Source organism: Solanum dulcamara, chromosome 5, assembly GCF_947179165.1.
Source record: "Solanum dulcamara chromosome 5, daSolDulc1.2, whole genome shotgun sequence".
Taxonomy (NCBI): domain Eukaryota; kingdom Viridiplantae; phylum Streptophyta; class Magnoliopsida; order Solanales; family Solanaceae; genus Solanum; species Solanum dulcamara.
Window position 1 is genome coordinate 28,887,986 of NC_077241.1, and position 11,802 is coordinate 28,899,787.

At 41.0% G+C, this 11,802-nt stretch overlaps 1 pseudogene; it reads left to right on the forward strand.

Annotated features, from left to right (window-relative positions):
• The first annotated feature begins 2,706 nt into the window (after window positions 1–2,706).
• Window positions 2,707–2,826, forward strand: LOC129890921 (5S ribosomal RNA; annotated as a pseudogene).
• The last annotated feature ends 8,976 nt before the right edge of the window (window positions 2,827–11,802 follow it).

Sequence of the window (11,802 nt, forward strand, 5' to 3'; positions counted from 1 at the left end):
CTAAGGGTGACACGTGTCAGGCCCTTATTGGTCCACCTCAACCATGCGGACAATGGGGTGCTGCCACGTGGCAGTGGGGTCCACCTCCCCCAAGAAGGTGGGTCAGCTACTTGACCCCAAGTAGGTGGGTCACCTGCCTGCTTGAGGTGCTTCCACGTCTCACCTTCCTAGGCTGCCACGTCATCTTTTTTTCTGTCCCTCGTGGGTTCGTAATCTCGTCTTATTTTAAGATCCTAGGTAATCCGTGCTACGCAAGCTTGGTACGTACTCTAATAGCTTAAGTATGTAAGACTTCCAATTTAGTAGCTTATGTAGGTAAATCGAGTCCTACCACTCATTACTTGGCATCCAATTCCTTCTGGATTCTTATGACTCCATCTCCAACCTTCTCTACTATGGGGTATCACATTCTCCCTTCCTTAGAGTCATTTGATAGTGTCGTAGCATATCCGGCTCACATGATAATGTCCAAGGAACTTATGATACATTCCAAGTTTACAAAGGGTGGGTGTAACATCCTTCCCCCTTTAGAACATTCGTCCCCGAATGTTAGACAAAACTTCTCTTAGCACCTTATAAAAATCGTAGGGAGATTCTTTGCTATTTTATTAACACATACTTCCATACAAGTACCTCATATACATGTTTTAGGAGTTGGGGTTACCTGTAAATATCGGTTATAGGTGCGAATACTTATATTTCATGTTCTCTTCAGTTCCTCGATCATCCTCTTTCTGGTTTTGGTTTTTCCACCGTAACTTGACTGAAGGGACGTCTTTAGTCTACAATCTTCCCATTTGTTGATCTAAGATGGAGATAGGTTTTTCCTCACAGGATTCCATCTCCTGTACATTAGTTATGGAATATACCCTGAGTGACTAGTCAGTACCCTTGCGTAGCATTCCTATCTGATGGACTGGGTGCATAGTTTCAAAATAAGGTGGTAAGCTCAACTTACCAGCCATGTTGCCCACCTCATGAGCAACTTGATACAGTCTAACATATTCTTGGTTAAGTTTCATTTTCTAGGTGACCCTATTATGAACATCCAATCATCAGTTTGAACTCTGTATGTCGATGTCGATTATCTGTACATCATTCCTGCCAACTCTAGGCTTTTAGTCAATATCTTGCTTAATCATGCCGGGGCCTTTTATCTTAGTCTTTCTAACATCTACCCATCCAATAGGGAACTTATACATCTTACTCTACCAGTCTTGTACGGAGTCATTAGGATACCAAAGTGGTAGCCATTATGGTAGTTAACCTTAATAAGTGGTGGACGATCATCTCAGTTACTCTTAAAGCCAACCATATAGTAGTATGCTCAGTCGATTCAGTAGCTCAAAGAAAAATACGGTACGAAGACCTATCTGTGCTCCCGAGCTTTTCTTTGATCGATCTCTAGACGTTAATCATAATTGAAGTCCCTTTATCTGAGATATTAGCAGGGGAAACCTCACGGAACCTTATTACCTCTTTGTCCCATAACTTCACCTAGTTCCAACTGCATAGGTGGTTTTGTTTGAAAGAAAATGAGCTGATTTATTAGCCTACTCGCAATAACCTGTATAGCACCCTACTCTTATAGAGTATAAAATAGGTTCATAATGACATTGATAATTTGGGAACTGTTAGCCTCATATAGTCCCTTCTCGACTCTTTTCAGAACTTTAACTGGCATTCGATCTTTTAGGTCCTTCTTCCCTTTTTTTTCCAATCCTTAGGGTTGGCTATTGAATAATGTTGCAATCCCCTCACATAATGTCTCTTGTAGTCATTCTGTGCTTTGTCTAACATGATCTGGTATAATTCCGAAGGAATTTTGGCATATAAGCTCGTCATCCTATAGTAACCAGTTAGTTCTGCCAGTTTTACTTAGACCCTTTCACAATTTCCCTTACCCCCACTTGTAATCTTCTAGACATATTATCTTGTGTAATTCTTTACCTTTACAAGAATATGAGAGGGTACAAGAAGTATCCTACCGTTACTTTGCTAGTCATCATGTTTTACCCTGCCTTTTTCTCCCTTATCCTACACTCGATGTCGGGGTAGATCTTTGGTCCACTCGTGGCCATGTCTTACTCCACCCGTAGCACTAATTCTATCTCGGTAATTTGGCTTAACCTATCTTTGTATCTCTCGATAGTTAATTGCAACTTGGTCTCCCTTGCCTAGGACAATAGTTGTGGGGACTCCATAAGGTCCTACCACTATTTTACTGTACAATTTTACACTTTCTCGGTGGATTAGGTAACCTTTGATCGAAGGAGCAGGGACTAATATCGTTAATCCACAAGTAACATTCCCTCCAGATTCATCTGGCACTGGAGTGCGAAGTGAGTCTTGTAGTCCTAGTCATATTGTGGTATTTTTGACCTAGGGTATTGCTTCCTATCATTAGTAAATTACATCGGCTGGTACCCTTACCTCTTGGGTTTTGCTTTTTCGCCCTCAGCGTTGGATGCCAAGTGGTGTCGAAATTCCCTCACCCACTGGCCCATATAGTCATTCTGCGGTTTTCCTCTCATTAACTGGTTCTATGTTGAAGAGTTGTGGCATTTGAGTGCGTTGTTAGTTAGCAGTTAGCTAATCCTTCCTATCTTGCTTAAATCCTTTTTACAATTCCCTCAACGTAACGTATAGTATTCCAGGAATATAAGCTAATGTCGTTCCTCCGCCTCTAGTTCCGATTCTTCCATCTCGCGTGACCACACCAGCACTAACGTATTAAGTTCCATCAGAATTTAAAGGTTAAGCGTGCTGGGGCGAGAGTAGTACTGGGATGGGTGACCTCCCTGGGAAGTCTTTGTGTTGCGTTTCATTGTAATCCTTGCCATAATGTGTGGGGCACTCAACTTAGCTCCAGATTTACCTCAGCATTGTCTCGCGAGTCTTTATGTTTTGTCCTGTCCTTTCGTCTTTTATCTTGCATCCAGTATTGGTGTAGACCTTTAGATCCACTATCCTCTATTCACTTTGTGTTCTCCTCATTTTCTACCACAGGAGTCTTTCTATTCCTTTTTCTTTGGTTATTTATCTATCGCAACATCATTTGCGACTAACTCTATAACCAACGTTTTGGCTTTTGGTCTAGCATGCCGTCATTATCCTTCGTAATGTCTCTTAAGTTGGTTGATATCCTTTCATGGTTACACTCTTTTGTTTTTATACGCAGCCGCCTTCTAGTGTTATGTTGTTCAGGGTCTCCTCACAAACTTCTTAACGCTGCCTTATGTAGCATTCTGGCTTCCATCCAATTATTGGTAGCTTCTGGACCTTTCTAACTCGGTTCAGTAAGATATCTTACTGATGTTTAGACGTCTATCTCACATAGATTGTTATATAAATTGCCTCCTCCTACCTTTGTCATTTTCTCATTAACTTCCCCCCTTTAGAGGGTACTCGTACTTTTATTTGCTTGTACCTTACTCTATGTCTCTTTGTCCAGTCCCAATTTCGCCCAATCTCTTCCTCCAATCTACTTGGTACTGCATCATGTCTCCGTCTATCTTTATATTTTATAATTGGACTATCCGCGTACGGAGCCTTGTCTAAATTACAAAGTGACGAGAACCTTTCAATATTTAATGTGATGTCATGTCTACTAATTGGTACTTGAATAATGTGACCCAAGGAACAACTCATCCAAGGACACCTTCTACTTTTCCTTTTCCCAGAATTACTTCGCACCTGTAGTCGTTCCAATTCCAATTAGGCAGTGCTAGTATTCCAATGATAACTATTTAAGGTTTTCTTGAAGTAGTAGCTTTATCCCAACCTATATCCTTTGCTTCTTGGGGCGAATAGAAGTTGCGCCATTTGTTTCTTAAGTTTTCCATCCTCGTCCCTTAAGGGTTCCACTATTCTTGGGGAGATGTTGTGTACATGCGTCATTGTTTTTATATCTTAAGCCCCATGCTCTTACTGCGTTCTCAACGCAGGCCTTTAACTTAATCAACACGTACTAAGTGAGTCTTACTAGTGGTTCCACTTTATCCCTGGATACTCGTATCACACTATTCAATTCATACTTATATATACCCCATTTAACTCGTATTCGTGTTCAGTTCCTGACATCTCTTTGAGGTGCTTCTGTTAGAAGTTCTTTTCCCAATTAGTCGGTGGAGAATTATAAACTGTTATCATAAACAATTTTTCAACCATTGTTGGAAGAAACCAGAACCTCTTAAATATCACAGTACTTCCCTTTTAATACTTGCCTGACCTGGTCTCCTTCCAAGTTTATCCTCAAGTTATGAACAACTCATCTAATTTACGATAGGAATTGAGGGCTTGGGGCTTTCAAAAAGAGTGAAGCTCAATTACTAGACACCTTACCCTTCAACCTGAGCTTCTCTTTTTTTCTACAACATAGTTACAGCTGGAGATACTGTGGTCTGAATTGTACTGCTCAGACAGACTTTTGTTTCTCCATAATAAACTTCCTCGAGTGAAAAGTGTACCTCTTATGGACGACCTGAAGGGTACCTATTACGGCTTTAGTTTGGCATAATATGGGTACTCGGTATCAATTTCCAAGATATGTTATAAACTACGTTTTATTCCCCCTTTTTTTTTTCTTGTATTGGGAAAATTTCGGCAGAGTTTCCTCTATACTCTTTACTATCCCACAACTTACACGCAGAGAATACCAACAACGCCCTCACAGGGCCAACATATATACATATATTCGTGTCATATCATACTACCGCCATAATGCTTCATAGGGCCAATATACACATGTGTTTATCACATTTCCTATTACAGCCGCACGGGGCCTTCTACATTATCTCAAAACAACACTGACAAAATTACCCCATTTAGTTAACAAAACTTCACCTATCCTGTGCCTGTAGCTCATTTAGTCCCTTGTTCGTCCCGGTGACCTAGGAGGTGAAGTATACTCTTCCTCCTCATCTGTGTGCCATCTACTTGTCTATCCCTCATCATCTTCCGCACTTAAGTCCACAAGACATGAATAACGCGGCGTCCCTTAGTTTACCGAGGTCCAAGATAAAGGGCTCGAGTATGCAGTAACACTTACCGTAGAAGCCGGCCTAACATAGTGCTCCATCATCCGAGCACCTAGCGTGGCCTCCGGAACAGCTTCCTGGGTCATCGGACATTCTGGGGCTATCGCCATTGGGCCTTCCAAGGAATCAACCTTACTAGTATACTGGAAGTCCTCTAAAGGATCAGTCTCGATCGAATAGTTGGGGTCCTCCGAAGGGTTAGTCTCAATAGAATAGCTCAGACTCTTCTTGCTCGGTCCTGGAGCCAGAGATCTCAGTCCTGAAGGCACCTTGGGGGCCTTTCCCACATCCCTTCTGCTGCCTAGGAGTTGGTTTTTCCATCCTTCACCCCAATCTGTACATATCTACGAGAAAATACATTAGAAACAATTTCCTTTTTAGAGACATTATTGTACACATAACAGTTTATTAAGGAGGTATTGTCCTAACGACATAGCTCTATCGCACGATCTTAGATACAAAAGAAAGGTAACATCTTAAATGCCCTGTAGCTTCCTCATTATAGATGCGGCGCAAAACACATCGATAAACAAGATTCTACTAGACACGGTCTACAGACATTCCAAGGACGAACCGCTCTGATACCACTTCTGTCACGACCTAACTCCGTAGGCCGCGACTAGGGTCTGACCTAGACCCCCTGTAAACATATCTATCAACTGTGGTCACATTGAACTATAAATAAAATAATATCATGTAATAGAGCCCCACTGGGCAGTAACATTTTCATAAACTTGTAGCCCTTTTTGTTTGTATCACAACATGACAGGGCACGCAAGCCGACAAGGCTGCCATAACATAATAACATATATCATATATCATGTAGACCCAGCTGAATTACACTGACATACACAACCCACATATATATGTCTGCAGACCTCTAAAAATATTGACGACAACATATGGCGGGACAGGGCCCCTGCCGTATCCTCGAATAGACAAAACAATTTTACACATCCATGGTCCGTATAAATAACTAGGCTTCGATGCAATGGAGCCTCTTCCAATTGAGCTAAATGGAATCCTAAGCTGACGTACTCCCAAAACTTGTACCTGTGCCTGCGGGCATGAAACGTAGTCCCCCGAAGAAAGAAGGTCAGTACGACATATGTACTAAGTATGTAAAACATAACATGATACAACTGGAAGCATATCTGAGGTAGAGAAGCAGGGGATAAAATATCAAATCAGAAACCGGTACTTGGAAAAGTAAAATCATGCATGCTCAAACTTTCAATATAGCCAGCCCTATCAGGGATTCGGTGAATCATATTTGTAGTATCTGTCATGACCTAACCCCGTAGGTCACAACTGGGGTCTGACCTGGACCCCCGTATACCTACCTATCAGTTGTAGTCACACTTAACTATGAATAAGGTGATACTACTCGCAAAAACCCCAATGAATTAAAACTTTTTCGTGCACATGTGGCCTCTTCCACTCGTTTCATAGCACATAAGGGCATGCAAGCCGACAAGGCTGCTGTAACATAACTATATTCACAAAATGGCATATAGGCACAATCGAAACGAACTCACAAACATCCCACATCCATATGTCTACAGACCTCTAGGAATAGTAAAAGCAACATATGGCAGGACAGGGCCCCCGCCGTACCCCTAAATGTACAAACATATACATTAAGTGACTAGTATCAAAAATTAGGCTCCAGAATAGTGAAGCACTTCCGACATAGCTGAGAGGAACTCCTAAGCTGATGAATCTCTAGAATGAACATATGTACCTGCGGGCATAAAACGCAGGCCCCCTAGGGAATGGGGGTCAGAACGATATATGTATGGAGTATATAAAGCATAACGCATCTTAAGTGAGAGAGCAACTGAAATAGGGATGCAGGGAACAAGTATAACAGTTAATAAGGCACTATACCTGCATCTTATAACATAAGGGCATGTACACCATCTTCATATATTGTATCCGGCCCGCTAGGGGACTCAGTGTTACCATGTCATCGCATACGGCGTCATTTCATATATTAAGATTACATTATTATGTTTTCACATGCATGCCTATCTATCATTACATATCATACTGTACCCAGCCCAATATGGGTCTCGATGTTATAATCATATCATCACATACCGTACCCGGCCCATTAGGGGACTTGGTGTTATCATCATATCATCATATACCATACCTGGCCCTTTAGGGGACTCGGTGTTATAATCATATCATCACATACTGTACCCGGACCATTAGGGGACTCGGTGTTATAATCAAATCATTATATACCGTACCCGGCCCTTTAGGGGACTCGGTGTCATAATCATCATATATAGGTAGATCATTATCTGAGACTCACTAGGGTAATCATACTGAACTATCATTCGTGGATCAGGATAATAATCATCTCAGGTGCCTTTTGAGTGCCACTAGGGCTATATTAAGTGAAGTCTTGGGAATTATAGATATATTTTAGGGTAATGCCAACCGTCTTAAGGAAATCATAAACATCTATCATCATAGAGTCCTTAGGAATAGGATCTCTAAGTCCCATTATTAATCGACATATAGACGGTTCAGGGAAGGTAGCTCAACTACGATGAGAGTTTTCCTGCCAAGGAGTGAATATGAGACATAAAGCGTATTTGGAGGTTAAGAATGGACTTACTCTAGAGCTCGTATCATATATCATTTTCTTTAAGACATGCTAAAAGAAAGAAAGGGTAGGCCTCACCTGTTTGTCCCTTTCTATCCCTAAGGAGTTTGAGAGATAATAATTCACCTATCGTAGGCGTCCTAGTATTCAGCAGTGGATAAAAATCAGGAGGTATGCTTGGGGACTTATGAATGGGATTATCCCCACTTGCATACGCAGATATATATATTTCACTTCTATCATAGATATGCCAAGAGCAAGGAATTAGCTTTACGTACCCTCTACTTTCCATTATCTAGGAGACCGTAAGAGACACTAACTTAATTAGCATAGGAGCTTTCACCTCCAGAAGTAGGTAGGGGTCGTGAATCATATTCAGAACTTCATGAGTAGATTTTTCCCCACATGTTATATACATATCATATTTAGGACTAAGACACACCAAGAGAAGGGAAGGATAGCCTTACATACTCATCACTTCCTAACGTATGGAAGGCTTGAGAAGCCCTAGTTCAATTACTGTAAAAGTGCTTTCATCAAGAAGTAAATGAGGACCGTGAATTACGCTTGGAATTTATAAGTAGATTTACCCTCAATCTCATATCATTCATTACTTAACTTGAATGCATGCCAAAAGAAGAAACAAGATAGGCTTTACATACTTATGCCAAAAACATGCCAAAAGAAAGCTTCACATACCTTGTCTGAAATTATTCCTTATCCTGTTTACCTCGCCGTCCTTTGAACCTATTCAACATGAAAGTAATATGAATATCAACCCCTTTTACTTTCCATCACCCTAGGTTACACCTTAGTATTAATGGAATCTATTTCCTTAGTCGTTTCCCCGACTAGTTCTGTTATTCGGTAAGGCATCGATGAAAATTGGGCAGCACCTCCCCTATAATGTGCCCTATCCAAATTTCGAATTAGGTCCCTAAGACCTACAGACAAACAACAACAACAATCTGCAGCAATAAAGACCAATAATATACAACATAAACTCCAAACAACTTATTCAAAAATACGATATCACAATAGGGCGTCTAGCTTTTATTTTGTAACATCTTTAACTATACGAAATGAGGGGTCGTATGGATGAAACTAGAATAATACACACCCCTTTTATAATGCATTTAGTCCCTGCAACAATACATTACACCCCTGCAGCAACAACTCATAAGAACGATACTTTATTTCGACGACAATTCACTTCTAGCGACTCCAATTTAGTTTGTTCCGAACATCAAGTGTTCCAATAATATTTACAGAGTTCCAGCCACCCAAAAGGTGTATAATATACTCCATAAAAACACTATAAAGTCCAAATTTAAAGGAGAAACCTTACCTTACCCGAATTTAGCAAAGATTTTCAAAGCGCAACTCGGAACTTCTCCAAATGCGCTGAAATTGAGCGGGCTGTTTGTGTTACTTCTTCGCTGTCCCAAATTGAAATTTTATGTTATTAAACACCATTATACAACTTAGGGACACTTCAAATAATTAATTCACAGAACGAAACCCGTAAGCTTACCCCAAAAGGGCCAAACCCGTAGCCCTCCTTCCTTGCCCCTTTAACGTTTTTCTCTTCTTTTTCTTCCAACTTTCCAATTATAAAGCTGAATTTTTGGTTCCATAAACATCATAAAACACATATATACATATCTACATACTTAGGGAAACCCGTGGATAATTAATTCACGGAAGAAAAGTGAAGAACTTACCTTAATTTCTTCCAATTTGTGGCTGTCGTTGTGTACTCTCTTTCTCTCACATTTCTCTCTATACTTTGGCTGATTTTTATACTTGAAATGACTTAAGAGTCATTAACATACATATATATGGTCCCTTAGGAAGTGACACGTGTCAGCCCTTAAGGGTGACACGTGTTAAGCCCTTATTGGGCCACCTCAACCATGCGGCCAATGGGGTGCATCCATATGGCAGTGGGGTCCACCTCCCCCAAGCAGGTGGGTTACCTACTTGACCCCAAGTAGGTGGGTCACCTGCTTGCTTGAGGTACTGCCATGTGTCACCATCCTGGGCTGCCACGTCATCATTTTTTTTCTTCCTCGTGGGTTCGTAATCTCTTCTTATTTTAAGAATCTATGTCATCCATGCTACGCAAGCTTGGTATGTACTCAAATATCTCAAGTATGTAAGACTTCTAAGTTAGTAGATTACGTAGGTAAATCGAGTCCTACGATACATTACTTGGCCTCCAATTCCTTCTGGATTCTTATGACTCTATTTCCAACCTTCTCTACTATGGGGTATCACAATCTTCTTTCCTTAGAGTTGTTTGATAGTGTCGTAGCTTATTCAGCTCACATGATAGTGTCTAAGGAACTTAAGAAGACATTCCGAGCTCGATAGTGCGGGGTGTAACAGTATCAGTATCAGGCCCCATACCATCGTCACCTTATTATAACACATCATCATAGTATCAGTGTCAGGACCCGTGCCATCATCACCTTATTACAACACATCATCATCATATATATACATACGGATACCGGCCCTCTAGCGAGGGACTCGGTGAACAATGCAGTGAATTGCACGAATCTGATAACCGGCCCGGGACTCAAAGAAGAAGTGTTACAGTATACACGAGTAGAGTAGTGAGAAACAAAACACAGTTTAAATCATTATCTGAGACTCAATAAAGTCATCAAGTGAACCATCACCTGGGGATCAAGGCAGAACGTATCTGACGTATACTCTCTAACTGTCACTAAGGACTATGTAAAAAGGAGTTTTTGGAAATCTTAGACATATACCAATGTGAAATATCTTATAGCAGCCTGACCATTGGTCATCTCAGAGCCTTTCTTTATTTAAAAACAAGAGCTTAATTGAATCAATTGTTATATAGTCATATAGAAGACTCGAAGATAGCAGCTTTGTCACGACCCAACCCCTAGGCCGTGACTGGGGTCCGACCTAGACCCCCGTATGTCTACCTATTAGTTGTAGTCAAATTGAACTATGAACAAGGTGATACTACTCACAAAAAAAAACTTCAATGAGTTAAAACTTTTCCGTGTACGAGTGGCCTCTTTCACTCGTCTCATAGCACATAAGGGCATGCAAGCCGACAAGTCTGCTGTAACATAACAATATTCACAAAATGCTGTATAGGCGCAATCGAAATGAACTCACCAACATCCCACATCTAGATGTCTACAGACCTCTAGGAATAGTAACAACAACATATGGCAGGATAGGGCCCCCGCCATACCCCTGAATATACAAATATATACATTAAGTGACCAGTATCCAAAATTAGGCTCCAGAACAGTGAAGCACTTCCGACATAGTGAGAGGAACTCCTAAGCTGATAGATCTCCAGAATGAACATCTGTACCTGCAGGCATAAAATGCAGCCCCTGGGAAAAGGGGGGTCAGTACGATATATGTACTGAGTATGTAAAGCATAACACATTATAACTAAGACCATAACTGAAATAGGGATGCAGGGGACAAGTATAACAACTTAACCAATTACTGTACCTACACCTTAGGACACGTAAATCATACACATCATCATATGTTGTGCCCGACCCTCTAGTGAACTCGGCTCATAATCATTTTCTCATATTCATATGTCATCGTATCATCATGTATTTTATTTCATCATATCATCGTATACGGTATAATCTTATCATATATGTCATCGTATTACATCCGGTTCACTATGGGGCTCGGGGTCATAAATGTATCACTCTAATCTCATATGCATACCTACATAAAGTATTTGTCCCCTGTAGTGAGGGACTCAATGAATGGAGTGGTGTACGTCTATAGCGTACCATCATAATATACATACCGTACCCGACCCTCTAAGGAGGGACTCGGTGTTCCTTCCTTATTTCGCCACATATACTATCATATTACAGCCGGCCCGAGACTCGGTGAATAATTGTATCATCATAACATATAACATATATCACACCTCACGTACGGAATTGTCTCCTCGTGCGTGGAACTGTACACATCCAGCTCAGGACACGGTGAAAGAAGTAGTAAAGCTGCGCCCTACATAATATCTGGCTCATCGTGGGATGCAAAGAAAGAAGGGTTACAGCATGGACGAGTAGAGTAATGAGAAACTATTTGCAACTAAGTCACCCTCTGAGACTC